Here is a 13,904-nt window from a genome sequence, read left to right as displayed (position 1 = left end):
GTGTTCACCTGCTATATTGAGTGACATTAAGTCCCTTGTTGCAGTCACCCTTTTGCTCACAGTGCTTAGTTTTTCTAAACGGACAGTGCGTCTAACCTCCAGTGCCCTAGCTCCCCACAAAATACTTCCTTTTGCAAACGGGGAAGGCAGATTAGCCTTACTTTTCCCCCTTGCTCTCACATCAGCCACTATTCTCTGTGTCCCCTTTTAAGTTTTATCTGGAGAGAGGGGCAGGTTTCCTCATTCAGTAAATCCTGAGGCCACTCCATGAGCTGCCGGTTCTGCCCAAACACAGCCAATTAAGTCTTTATCTTGGGCAGCTGACACTTTAGCATCCTGAAGCCAGTCATCAAATTGAGGTTGCTCAAAAGCCTAAGTACAGCCATCTCGGCTTCACAGGTCTTCCAATTCATGCTGAATTGCAGCTGGGCCTTTGAGCAGAACTCTGTGTACCCGTGCACACAAGTGGCTGTAACACCGTAACACTCACTAGAGCATTAATTTGTTCTGCTAACACCAGATCAGTGCTGAACTTGAACTGAGCCGACCATAACCTCGTGCCCTTCCAGCTCAGTGGGAAGGGAATAGATTCTTCTGGGTCTTCTCTGCGCACATATATGTGCCTCTTCAGATGTGAGCAGCTCTAGGCATCCAAGATCCAACCACTGGTCTAGTCCGGTTCTTCTGTCTCCTCTGCGACAAATTGGCATCTGTGAGGGCGTTCATGCCCAGCTTGTTTAATTTTATAACATAAAATGATGCAGGTACGTCTCTTTCTGAAAAGGACGATTTGCCAATCAGACTCCAGTTTCACACATGCTCCACGCCAAAATGATAGTGCACACATCTGCCTTTGCAGAGATAGCCTCCTGGCATCCACATTATCAGCCCTGCAATGGCAGATGGCATGGTCAAAGGTCACATGTGCATTGCTGACTACTGTTGAAACACAAGCTTCCTGCAGGCATAGGTAGCTTTTTAATGTTCTGCACCTCAAGTTCCAAACTTAACACCTGTTTGCCGTAGTAAGTCTGGTGGCACATAAGCCAGGATTGGACCCCTTACATTCCCTGCGACATTTCACCTTTACAAGGAGAGTGAATAATCACTCTCTCTCCTTCATTCATCTTTGGACTCTGAAAATAGGCAAATTCGTATGGAACTCTGTTGAGGATACAGTCTATTCCAAAGTCCTCTTCCATAGAGGTGAAGACAGACACCTCAAAGCAGAGGAGAGCTCTGCACCTACCCATCCCCAGCGAACAGTGGAATGACACTGTTCTTAGATCAAGACCTCCATGCAGGTTGTGCACTGGAACCATGATCCTGCTCACTGTAGGTGAAGGAGAGGGGAAGGGGAGAAATATTTGTTCCTGGAAACCCTGGAATCGGCCTTCCAGCAAACCAGAAGTCAAGGAATAACTCTAGGCCTGAAGTCCCACATTGAACTGCTTGGGAGCTACACCGACCCAGACATCACCTGCTTGTCCTAAGCTTCTTTGTGGCATGCGCCATTACAGTTTGGACCACACCCATGTGTGTTGGGAATGGCTGTCTTGAGTTGAACTGGCCTTAAATTGCACCTGTAGTATTTTATGCATTTCTTTCTTTCTTTGTAAATACATATGACTTGCAGCCACTCTTTCCCACCAAACTCTCCCACTGGTCGGTTTCTAAGGGTCCTTTCAATTCTCTTCCCAGAGACCTTCTCTTTATTTAGCAACCACAATAAGATAGATTTTATTAATTTGAGCATGAATCCCCCTCGTTTATTGTTACAACTCTCGTAAACTCATTACTGCTCTAACAAAATAATATCAAGTTTGTCATATAGTGTTTCATGCCATATCCCTCCAGCTTCTAAGTGCCTTATGAGTGCCGTTAACAATATCCGATTTAAGGATTCTTAATTTATGAATTTCTCAAGGATCAAGGGGTGAGTTGCCATGACTGGGATTCATATCCCTGGCTGCAGGTCATTCAGAGAAATCCAAGAAGTGTGCTTAACTCAAACAAAGTCTGCAATGACAACTCTGGATCTAAATGCCTCATAGTGGTGCAACTAATGGTGCAAACGAGAACAGCTGCTCTCTGTGCTACACCTTCTTCACCACCAGGGCTTGATACCACCAGCTCAGGGCCCTAACTGGGTCCTGGCATTTCTGCTCCATTGGAGATACTCTGCAATGGCTTCGGAAGGATTTCTCTAAGTGCAATGTTGCCACCATATTATGGACCCCCCCCCAAACCTTTTGCTTGTGTATGACTGACCTAACCTGACTTTTTCCAATGGAGCACAGCCTGCAGCTGTGCTCCACTGGGCTTTTGCTAATTTGTTATGGGGAAACTGACATGTCCTTCAGACTGTCAGTATTTGGAAACTGTTTCCCATAGTATTTGACTTTGTTGCCATTTCTTGGTAACTTTTTATCTGTGCGCCAAGTACCTTACTTTACCACGCACAGAGGTCCTTTCATTTTATGACCCTTGACACCCTCTAAGGAATTCTTGGTGGTGAGAGAAGGAGACGTAGGGAGACCTGGTGGCAGCAATTTACTTTACTGGTATTTGTATTTCTTGTGATTGTACCATATCGTGTTTATCGTGTTTGGTCCCCGACAGTGGCCAGTGCCGAAAATGGCCGTGCCACAAAGCCTTTTGTTCTGTCCTTTGGTCATCCTGTCCTTAGCTTTCACCCAGCTCGAGCTGACCCAGAACTTCCTTATTTGGGCATGTAGCCTCCAGCGAAAACCACATCTTTTGCAGGCTCGTGCATGTCACATATGCTAGGGCCCAGGAAGAGGGTTGGGACTGTCTGGTCCCAATCCACACTTCTGGTGCCAGGATGTCTAGTGTGCATGAATGATTTAGACCACCGTGGACCATGATTGGTCCATGCCTGGTGTGCATGCAAGAGAGCAGATCTTCATTGGGTGTCCAAATTCAAGCACGGCTCAAACTTTGGATAAGAGAAGGGGCTCTGCATCCATTCCAGGTTGATCTACTGTGGTTCACACCGAACTACGAACGGCGCCAAGTATACTGTTAGCTGAAGCAGACCCGTGGAACCGCCAGAGACACACTGGAATTCATGGCACCCTGAGCCCGCTCTTGTCCCGGCTGATCCTTGCTTTGTTATTGATCCTGGAAGGCCTGCAAGGGCGCTTCGACCCTTTGGAGTAGTGGGGCCAACTACTCTGGCCACCTCCTGATTTCCAGCCATAAGAGCCTTCTCAGAAGTGTTCCTGGGCCGTCCAGTGAACTGACCAGTTCTACCCCTGGATTTCACAGAGTAGCGCCGCCATCCTGAGTTGCAACTTGAAACTTGGGGAGTCACTAGCTTGTGGTCCTTGGCCCTCTCCTGCCATATTTCAAAAGCCTGACTCCTCTGGGGCACGAATTAGGAGAGTGCACCATGTCGCAAACCTGTGCGGTCCCTGTCTCACTACACTATGGTGACTATCACTGTGGGTGTCTTATCTGCCTGCTCCTATCAGCCCTGAGTCCTGCTGCACCAGCATTTTCTTTGTCCTTCCTTTGTGAGCGGAGTAAAGGCTACTGTCCCATCACGGATGACGGTCCTGTCCTGCAGCCCGAGCCGGAATGACGAGCAACGGCAGGGTTTGAACCTACAAACGACCTCGAATGAACTGGCAAAGTGGTGAGTACTTGCTTAACTTACCGGTGGCACCTGGCATATCCATTGTTCTTTTACGCATGAGAATTCCTTAAAAGATCCTCACTTTGCTGGGATAGCCTGCACTCCCTAGCTATTATCGAACCTCGATAGTTGCTCTGCACGCAAGGGCAGACCTTCCTCGAATAATAGGACTTTATTCTTTATCACCTCCAGCGGCTTCCTGAACTTCTACATCCCCCTGAAGAGGTACCGTTTTCGCTCCTGAGCACGACCATGTGTTGTAAACTCACTGCTGTACATTTGAGCGCAAGGCTCCCCACTTCAGGGTTGGACTGCTTAAGTTAGGGTTTGGATTATGAAGATCGCCCAATGCAATCATTGTGTTAACCCCCCTTTCTGTTACAGGTTGTGGATGTGTTTTCGAATCTTGCATTAGGCTAAAAGTAATTGTATATATGTTACATAGTGCCATATGATTGTGTGGTAATTGTTTCTCTATTATTGTGGTTATTCATGTGGTTATTCATGTTTGATTACAAGGCCTAATATAAATGTATATGTATTTTTGATATGCACCTGTCTAAGAGCATTCTGTGGCTTGTTACTGTGTGTGCTCATTGTGGGCTTCCCATCACTCTCACCCCTCCTGAGACCTAGTCTTGACCGCACGCCAAGCTACATTGATTGGTCTGCCTTGTCCAGAAGGTTCCCCTGTTGCACTAAACTAGGATTTCCTCATAAACTTCTGTCCACCAGGTTAGAGTTTAGAAATCCATCTTAACAGACTTAACAAACCATCTTCAAGGTGCATTTGTGGACTTTTACAGGGATGGAAGCAGCTTAAAAGCAAAGTGTGCAGCAGCTTTAAAGAAATTGCTTCAAGGAAAGTCGGGCCGAAACTGAAAAGATGCCATTACCTCTAACTACAAATGTGTTAAAAGTTAATATCCCACACTGGCTTTCACATGACCTTTATTTATATTCTCTAAAGTGAAACAGCTTCATCATTCTCAACATTTCAAACAAATGTATCCAATATTGAAATGTTGTAGCACTTTCCTTTGAGTCTGAAAAACAAGATGATGCGCTGCACAAAAATCTGGACAGCGTTATGTCGAGCTGTGCAGATCATTAGGTACAGATGTTGTCAATAGCTGAACATTCATAATAAAACTAACTACATGTGCTGGATATACCGAAATCAATTCTGGGCCCAGATTACAGAAACTTTGCACCGGTGCAAGTGCAAAATTGCACGGTATTAGCATTAGGGCGAAGATTGCTCTATTTTTCAAAACACTGGGACATATTAGAAAACCATTGCACCAGGACAACTGCAGTTTGTCATGGTATAACAACTAGGGCAAAAATTGCCCTAGTGCAAAAAAGATACCATTTTGAAGCATTTTTCACCAGAGCAAAGTTTACCCTATTGCTAATAACATTCCATATTAGCATTAGGGCAAACTTTACCCAGGTGCAAAACTGCAGTGAAAAAATATCTGTTTTGCACTAGGGCAATTTTTGCCCGGGTGATTATACCATGGCAAACTGCACTTGTCATGGTGCAATGATTTTCTAATATGTCCCAGTGTTTTTAGAAATAGGGCAAACCATGCCCTAGTGCTAATACCGTGCAACTTTGCACTTGAACCAGTGCAAAGTTTCTGTTATCTGGCCCCATGTTGTCATGTTTAATGTATTCAGGAGCATTATTTTACCAACTAGCTGCTTCAGCCCTATAGAAAATACCAGAAAAATTAAAAGGTGCTTTACCTAAAAGGCACTCGCACTGGCCACATCTTCCGATATCTGTTTTCAGAAAATGTTGCACGAGTCGCGGGTACATGCGGGTGGACAGAGTCCACCCACTTTTTTTAGAGGGTGGAGTAAGTCCCCCCCAGCAAAAATTAGAAACATTGAATGTCCTCTTTGAATTTAGGAATTAGAGCCAACATCGGGATCAAACTGCAGTCGTTAGGTTTGTAAGGCCACCACTGCACTAAATAACCTGACAGAATATAACAAAGAACTAAAGGTGAAATGTCCCATTCCGTTACTACAAGTTCCAGGGAACAGATTGGTAGTGGTTATTGGAGTTTAAAACATGCACACCTCTTAATGTTTTCAAAAATACTATTAGAAGAACATATCCTCTCTTGGTTTTGTATGTGTGTTGATTTTATGAAAGGCAAATGCCATTCGTCCTGTGCAAGTTGGGTCGGTTTGCAAGGCCAATTTAATGAAATGTGCATATTTCATCTTGAAATGCTGATTTCTGGTGACATCACATCCCATTGGGTTTGTTGATGAGTACTCCCACTTTCATTGTTAGTGCTTGACCCCTGTGCACGATAGACCCACTGGCCGATTGCCCGGACAATATAAAATGTTATTGAAAACCTAGTGAGTCAACTGCAAGAGTATGTGGAAGCCAGAGTTAGCCTCCAGCTTCACATGACCAAGACAGAACTGCTGGCTACAGTGCACGCAGAAGAACAGGGAAATCTAGCTGGCACTGCTGATGGACCTTCAATGCCGGCAACCAATGGGTTTTTGTTGATTTCTTATTTTACTTGTTCTGGGTCCCTCTAATAGGTCAGAATGAGTTCCGATCATTCATGAGAGGATGCATCAGAAACTAGCTCACACAAGGCTACCAGATCACTGTGAATGTGCGGTACCTCGAGGGTTACCATTGTCGACCGTGATTTCTGGACACAAGGTAACCTTTCAATGTCACACTGATCACTGTTAGCGTACACTGATGTTCATGTGTATCAGAAGCATTGCCCTTCAGTATGTCTATGGCCAGATGCCAAAACCAAAGTCGCTGCTATTGGCCAACATTGGTGTAGGCAGCAGGAGAAACCGTGTGGTGGCATCGCGATCATACAAGAAAACAGGTTACTAGGAGGGTGTAGGGTGGATGCAGCTGACGTTATTTCATAGTTGGGACCTGGCTGCGGCTTGCGTTCGATATGCATTTGGGTTGGGTGCAGGCTGATCTGTGTAAGTGAGCATGAAAAGACAAATGCTAGGTGCAATCATGCAGAGCCAGCTGGCTCGAGGTGCCAACCATCGGTACTGTCAGACACATTTGTGTGCGGGAACAACGTCTTGATATGTTTTTATCTATTTCCCAAAAGAAGTGATGTTAGCGTCAACTCTAAATTCTAGGGGAAAGCTATTCTGGCCAAAAGGGCCCTGTACTTGAAATTCCTTGAAACACAGCCTACCTCTTCCGTACAGATACAATGGTCAGACCTTGGTTCTGTTTTGGTATATAGGGTTTGATTTTCTTAATTACACAGTAATTTCTCCTCTAGGATCCATACATCATCATACATTATCATTCAGTATCTCGGGATGTCGTGCACACTTTCTTATGACATCATCAGTTCATTTTCTTAGCTCTTTCTCAAATTCCTTCAGGGAGTTCCTCATATAGGCTGTTGTCAACTCGAGGGTACATTCGATATGGTCGTCTCACTGGATACCGTCTTCCATATGCCTGCTGTATTAATGGTACAGTAGATGAGGTTAGACAGGGCATGGGTTCATGGCTCCAATTCAGGGGAAGTAAGGGGGTAGAATCTCCTGCGGATGTGTAGGTCTGCTCCTCTACAAGGTGGTGCACATTCTTTGGTATTGCCCACTCATTCCACCCAGCTGTGCAACTCTTTTGCTTTATGTTTCCTTTCCAGTTATAGGCTGAGATGTATTGGCCCATGGTGGTTGAAGGTGGAGTTTCATTTACCCACTTTGGTGGCCGCTGATATAATGTCATACAAGTTCCTGCGAGACATGCTAAATTTCCAGGAGATAAGAGAGAAAGACAGATCCTGTTTAAGCACTTGAATATTTGTGGAGAGGGAGGGAAAGGCAATGACCTGCTTCTCCTCCAGAAGCCCATCACCCTACACCCTTCCTTGCAATTATGTGAATGTGGCATTCCGACCCCTATGCAGACAATTGCCATGATGCACTAAGTGTAAACCAGCCCTATGTCCACATGGGTGGCCCAATACCTGAAAGCATGAGTCAGACAGTGGATAATTGACTTTTCACAAAGGGGGGTCAACTGCAACATCTGCCCCACAGCTCCATCTACAAGGAGCAGCAGTAGGGGGAGGGAACACCCCCGGTATCTTGCAGGTTAGAAGCTTTTCCCCAGGTCTCCACATTCCCTTCCTGGTGGATCCAGTAGCACCATTGCTACTCGAGGGAGCAGCAGGTTCCTGGAGAGGACCCCCCTGTTTACTACAAATAGGGTCATCTTTGTGAATCTCACTCTTGTTTTTGTGGCCACAAGAAATCACCTCTCATGTTATTTCAAATATTGTAAACACTCCAGTTATGAGGGAAACAAAACACTGCAGTTGAAAACACATAATGACTAAGTCAAAGCCCAGTGCAAAATGTGGGTCTTAGAGTGTGTCCAAAATATGGACAGCAGAAGTGCGCATCTGGGAGCAGATCATCCCAAACCTCCGAGACCGGCACCCCACAGTTAGATGAAAAACACTTAACAAAGTGACATGTAGCCCCTTTGAGGACTTTAGGTCATTTTGAGTCATCGTTTGGCACACCATATGGGCTTATGTATGCAGTAGCCCTTCACCCTGTAAAGCTTTGAAGGCCATATTTGCCATCTTGTCCTTCACACTGGAAAGCAATTGGTAGTCAGTGTAGACTGAACGCCACGCTATCTGGCTGAGAAACTCACCAGCGCTGGAAGCCAATGAAACACAAAAAGCCACAACATCGCCAGGCTGGAAGCAAAGACTTGCAAGAGGGGGGAATGGGAAATGGGCATTTTCCTGCTGCGCACCATGTCTCTGGAATCTGTTATCAATGCCGATAGGACTGCCCACCAACCTAAATTTCAGGAAACACCTGAACCCCAAACATTTCAAAGAACATCTCACCAATCACTGATTGCTCCATACAAATGTACTTCTCCCCCTCCTGAACACCACACTCCCTTGCTTCCCCCTAACCATCCTAACTCCTCTGCAATCCCTGCACCCTACATGAACCCCATTGTACATCCCCCCTATTTACTGGGGTCAGTTAATTTCCAGCTGGGGTTACACTTAATAAATCCCATACTTGTATAGATACAAAGGGGTTGACATGCTCGAAGAAGGCAACACATGGCAGCATCTGATCAGCCACATTCCACATCGGCTTCGGTTTCTGAGTTAAGCACATTGTCAACCTTGCACACAACACAAAAGGGTGCACACAAAGTTGTAGATAAGCACATGATAAGAGGAGAAGCAACTACATGGCTGTTATTAGAGACAAATACCCCACCTTACCCATATAAGCAAACTGTGTGCTCAGGTTAAGGCTGTAGTGAGACAGAAAGCCACAGTTTCATATTTGGGTAATGGGGAGTGGAGGCACATCATTAACCAATGGCAGCTCGTATCCTCTACGGCTTTAGCTCGGTTATCGTTGTGAGCCCGCAATCGTTATACCACTCTTGTCTGGCTTTATCTTTAGCCTCCTTCCAGAAGTCAACTGCAGTCATGCAGTTTGTCCTCAGCTTTCTAGCCCCATCAAGACAACCCACGGGGAGGACAATAATGTGAGCCCCAAACCCAGGAGACGATTTGGCTTGCTGCCATGTTAAAGCACGTTGCTGTCTATTGTGTGGCACATGCACTTCTTTTTGAGGGACGCCTCAATCAAATGAGATTTTGCGAGTGCAGTGGACAGCCAGTACAACTTCACCATATTTCCCCAATATTTCACTGATACATACCACGACCTGCTAAACATGCGCCACCAGAGCATCAGACTGCTTTCTCTCACCATACCTCTCACCATAGCTCGTGCCCCAGAGCCTAGGCAACATCAACAGTGAGTAGTTAGTCCTTCACACCATCATCCTGTGCCTCCACTGTGTTGCTCAGGTCACTTTGCCCAGCCCTACAGAGGAGGGGTGTAACGGCCACCTTTACTCCCTAAAAATAGGCAAATACTCCAAAAAAGAAATATAAAGAGTACAAATAATCCCAACAAAAAATAAGAAACCAACATGTAGGCGCGTGTTCCCTTGATTTCAACCACCCAGCTCCATCCATAAATTTGGATGTAGTGCCACAGGAAGAAAATACTATTGTAACTGCCTGATTCGAAGAGGTAAACTATGTCTTTAAATGTGCAAAAATAACTAGAAGCAAAGAAATATGTATTACAAAAACAGGTCTGTTTTGCAGTTGAACATATTTTACTTGCTTATAAAATACTCCCAATGGGAATAGAGCGTAATGTTTTACTCCCTAAAAATCCTTTGACTCTCAACTTTAAAATATAGCGAGTAAAATACTCCTTTAGAAAGAGGTGCTTGGAAAGCTCAGATAAGTAATGTATTATCGGTCTTAAAACAGTCAAATCAAAATGAATTATTTAACTTCAAAGTAAAAAAAACTCTATGTGAACAAAACACAGTTTTAAATGAGAGCATAGACCACAAAAATGGCCTCATTCATAGGCATTAAACCATTTTGAGTACATGCAGAGGAAGCCTTGCAATGCCTGAAACACAGACCCTGGATCATTGCGAATCTTAATACATTGTTCCTGGACTTTAGACACACTATATTTTCAGGTAAACAGAAATCGGAGTTTGTGGAATTTCTGAACTTTACAACTTACCAATGGAAAAGTAAATTGTTGTACCATTTTTAAATGCCACACGATTTTCTGCTTGTAAAACATTACACCATATATTTAAATACAAGTTTCCATAGGTACGATTTACGGAGTTAACAAAACCATGTATACAAATGCAAAGGACCGGGTGCGGGAGATTCAAACTGGAGTGAACTTTCTACGGTACGCCTTCTGGCCCTGCTGGTATCCCCCATGCCAGTGCCGCAAGACCCGCGTTTTTTGAGTCAGACTTTTTGGCATGCCACTAAAAGGCAATGATTCATTTTTGAGGGGGGGGGCGGGAGAAGGGTGGAGGGTGCTGGAAAATTAATGGAAACTGCAAGTGAAGGAGAAATTATCCAAGTGCTTCCAGGGGGAAAAAATAACTTTTAAAGCACATGCGGTTGAAAATCACGGCTTTAAACATGTATTTTTTTGTTAAGCGAGCATTTCGCTCTTGTATAGGGCATCTTTGCAGAATAAATTCTTCAGGGTCCATTACCGTTTAAGCGTTGCTTGGCGCGCAACAGTGAAGCAGGTTGTTTTTGTCAGGAGAAAGCAAGGCCTGGCGTTATAAACGCCGCATCATGCACTTGCCCGCGAGTAAAATTCTATTTTACTCCCCGTGAGAACATTTACAATAGTGCGAGAAGGGAATACTTAGCAAAAACTGGTAGAAGAAACCCCGAGCAAAAACAATAGCGCCTTTCACAGCCCGAACAAATGGACATTTCAATGAGAACCTGCGAGGGCTGCCTACATTGTTGTGCGTCACCGCTCAGTCTTGTGGCAGAAAATGGATACGGAGCAGCTCTGCTTCACACTTGATCTGTAATTATACCCCTGGCCTAAAGCTAAATACAATACCCAAATCGTTCCTCTAGATTTTCTTTTTTTTATTTGTTTACATTGCCGGAAATGCTCCTCAAGGGGATTTCTTGCCATAAATTTAAGTTGCGATTACGTGGTTACAACAGCTAAAAGGCGGTGTGTGGGGGAGGGGTATTATCTGTTGTTCAGGAAAGTTTTGGTTAATGTCATTAATATATATATATATATATATATATATATATATATATTTATATTCAAGGAAAAACGTAAGCTGCATGGACGTTAAGGTGAGAACTGAAGGCAGCAAAGCCTCTGAAATTCAGCTAAAGCCACCGTAACTACATGCCCCCGGTTGCGCAGCCTATGGCCACAATGATGACATCACAGATCACATCACTGCTGACCTCACTAATTACATGTTGTATGAGAACACTAATGACATCACAAATCACATCACTGATGCCCTCACTGGTGACAACACTAATTACATTGAATATAACAGATTACATCAATAATGGAATTAGGCATAACATCATTTATAAATTAGGCCATGAAAAGTTTGATTACCGTAATAACGATTTAGGCCATTGACTTGGCCATGACAAAGACTGGGGTCACTGACCAGGACCAAAGGGCATAGCTAGTGGTGGGTTAGTGTTCAAAAATACCAATGTGCATGGTTGAAAGTCATGCCTAGTAGCCCATCGCTGTTTTAAAATATACAGTGGGCAGCGTTGAAAGCTGTAATCAGTGGCCATGGCTAAAGGCCATAGCTAGTGCCCATTAATTAATATGTTAGAATAAACAGTCGGCACAAGTGTGTTGAAGACCATGGCTAGTGGGTGGTTAGTGTATATAATATACACTTGGCCGGTCAGAAGGCCATAGCTAGTGGCTGGTTAGTGGTATATAATACATAGTGGGCACGGGTGAAGGAAATCGCTTATTGCATTTTATTATTTTAAAATATACAGTGACATTGCCAAAATATGTACAAACTGCTCAAGGTCAAAGGCCATGGCTAGTGGTGCATTTATATGTCAGAATATATAGTGTGCACATCCAAAGATTGTGGCCACTGGCCAGTATTGTGGTAAAGTCCATGGCTATTGCCTGATCAGTGCATATAATATACAGTGGACAGGGCTGAAAGCTGTATCCACTGGTAAAGGCCAACATCTATGGTTGGTAGCCCGTTAGTGTTTTAAAATATTCAGTGAACATGCCTGAAGGTTACGACAACTGCCCATAACGGAAGGCCATGACTAGTACCCATTCATGTGTTAAACTATATTTGACCATGCACACGGACCATGGCTGGAGACCATCCTTAATGGTTGTTACTGTTGTAATGTAATTAGTGATGTCATCAGTGAAGTGATCTGTGATGTCTTGTGGTCATAGGCTGCGCCGCAGGGGGCGTGAAGTTAAGGTGGCTTTAGCTGAATTTCAGGGGTTTTGGTGCGTTAGGTTCTCACCATACCGATCATGCAACTAAAGATTTTCCCTTGAATTTGAAAGGTTTTGTTACAATGTATTGCTCACCTCAACGTCCCTGCAACTAACGTTTTTTCCTTGAATTTTAGGGGTTTTGTTATTCTATCCATAAATGATATTAATAATACAGACAATTGGGCTAATGAAAATGATGTATCATGTGTAGAAAGTAAAATAAAAAGAAATTGTACAACCACATTACCCCCAAATAAACCTATTCTTAAAAAATGGTGTTTGCATATTTACTTAACTTTTTAAAGTGTTTACTTTTATATGTACTGTTGATGAATAGGAAGTTATTAAAGTATTACAGTAACTGTGTACAAAGACTACACACAATGTATCCTAAAATAAATCTTTACAAGACTACTGCCCACATATATATGTATATATGTTTTTTTTTTAATAAAAACAGTTTTATAGCCACAGCTACCAAAGATCTATGCACGACTAAATGCGGCAACGACTGGGGAGTTTTACCCAAAGCTTCCACAGCTATAATGAAATACATTAATTACATTAAATACATTAATCACAGCAATAATGAAATACATAAGGATATTTCATTTTTTAAAGGGAAAAAACTAGAATTCATACATAAAACAAAAGATTAAAAAAAGAACATTTATTTTCTCATTTTCAATTTTGTACATTTCTTTCTCTCTTTGTTTTCTAAAGAATGAGACAAGTAAAATGGGAACTTACAAATATACCTAGTGTTGACAATTGACCGTATATTCTGAAAGAGCCTTGCCCCAAGTGTCTAGGGTACCACCAGGTAGTATAGCTCAGGGGCAACGCGCTTGTCTTGGAAGCAAAATGACCCAAAGTGACATGTTTCAATCCCAGATGGCGCAGATGATAAATACTACTGTGCTCATCTTGCTCCATGTGCTTTGACCTTATGCTTCACATGAAACTTCCAATATGATTTATGACTTCTGGCTGTGTCAACAAATGGACCAATCAAACGTTGTGATGTATTGATGCAGCTACACCCATGACTTGTGACAAAATCTGTGCTTGTGAAATCACGTAATGGGACATGAAGCTTCTTTAATGCGGCTACGCATCTTCGCGGCTGTTGCACCAGCCAAAAATAATATGCAGTGCGGCTGCACATCTACAAATAATTCCTACCCGCATCACAAGAACATTCATGCTTGTCATGCTGTAAATCTTGTAAGAACCTATCTTTGGTTTTATAATAAACTTCTTTTTGCTTGATATTAAATGTATTATTTAATCATAATACGTATCTGCAACT

General features: G+C 43.4%; 1 protein-coding gene across 3 annotated transcripts in view; it reads right to left on the bottom strand.

The window, feature by feature from the left end:
- The window catches only part of ATP8A2 (ATPase phospholipid transporting 8A2), a 3,773,191-nt gene that overhangs the window by 695,978 nt on the left and 3,063,309 nt on the right, over positions 1-13,904 (bottom strand). The window lies entirely within an intron of this gene.

This window comes from Ambystoma mexicanum, chromosome 7q (assembly GCF_040938575.1).
Source record: "Ambystoma mexicanum isolate Mex_15411 chromosome 7q, UKY_AmexF1_1, whole genome shotgun sequence".
NCBI classification, from domain to species: domain Eukaryota; kingdom Metazoa; phylum Chordata; class Amphibia; order Caudata; family Ambystomatidae; genus Ambystoma; species Ambystoma mexicanum.
This window is presented reverse-complemented; position numbering and strand designations above follow the sequence as displayed.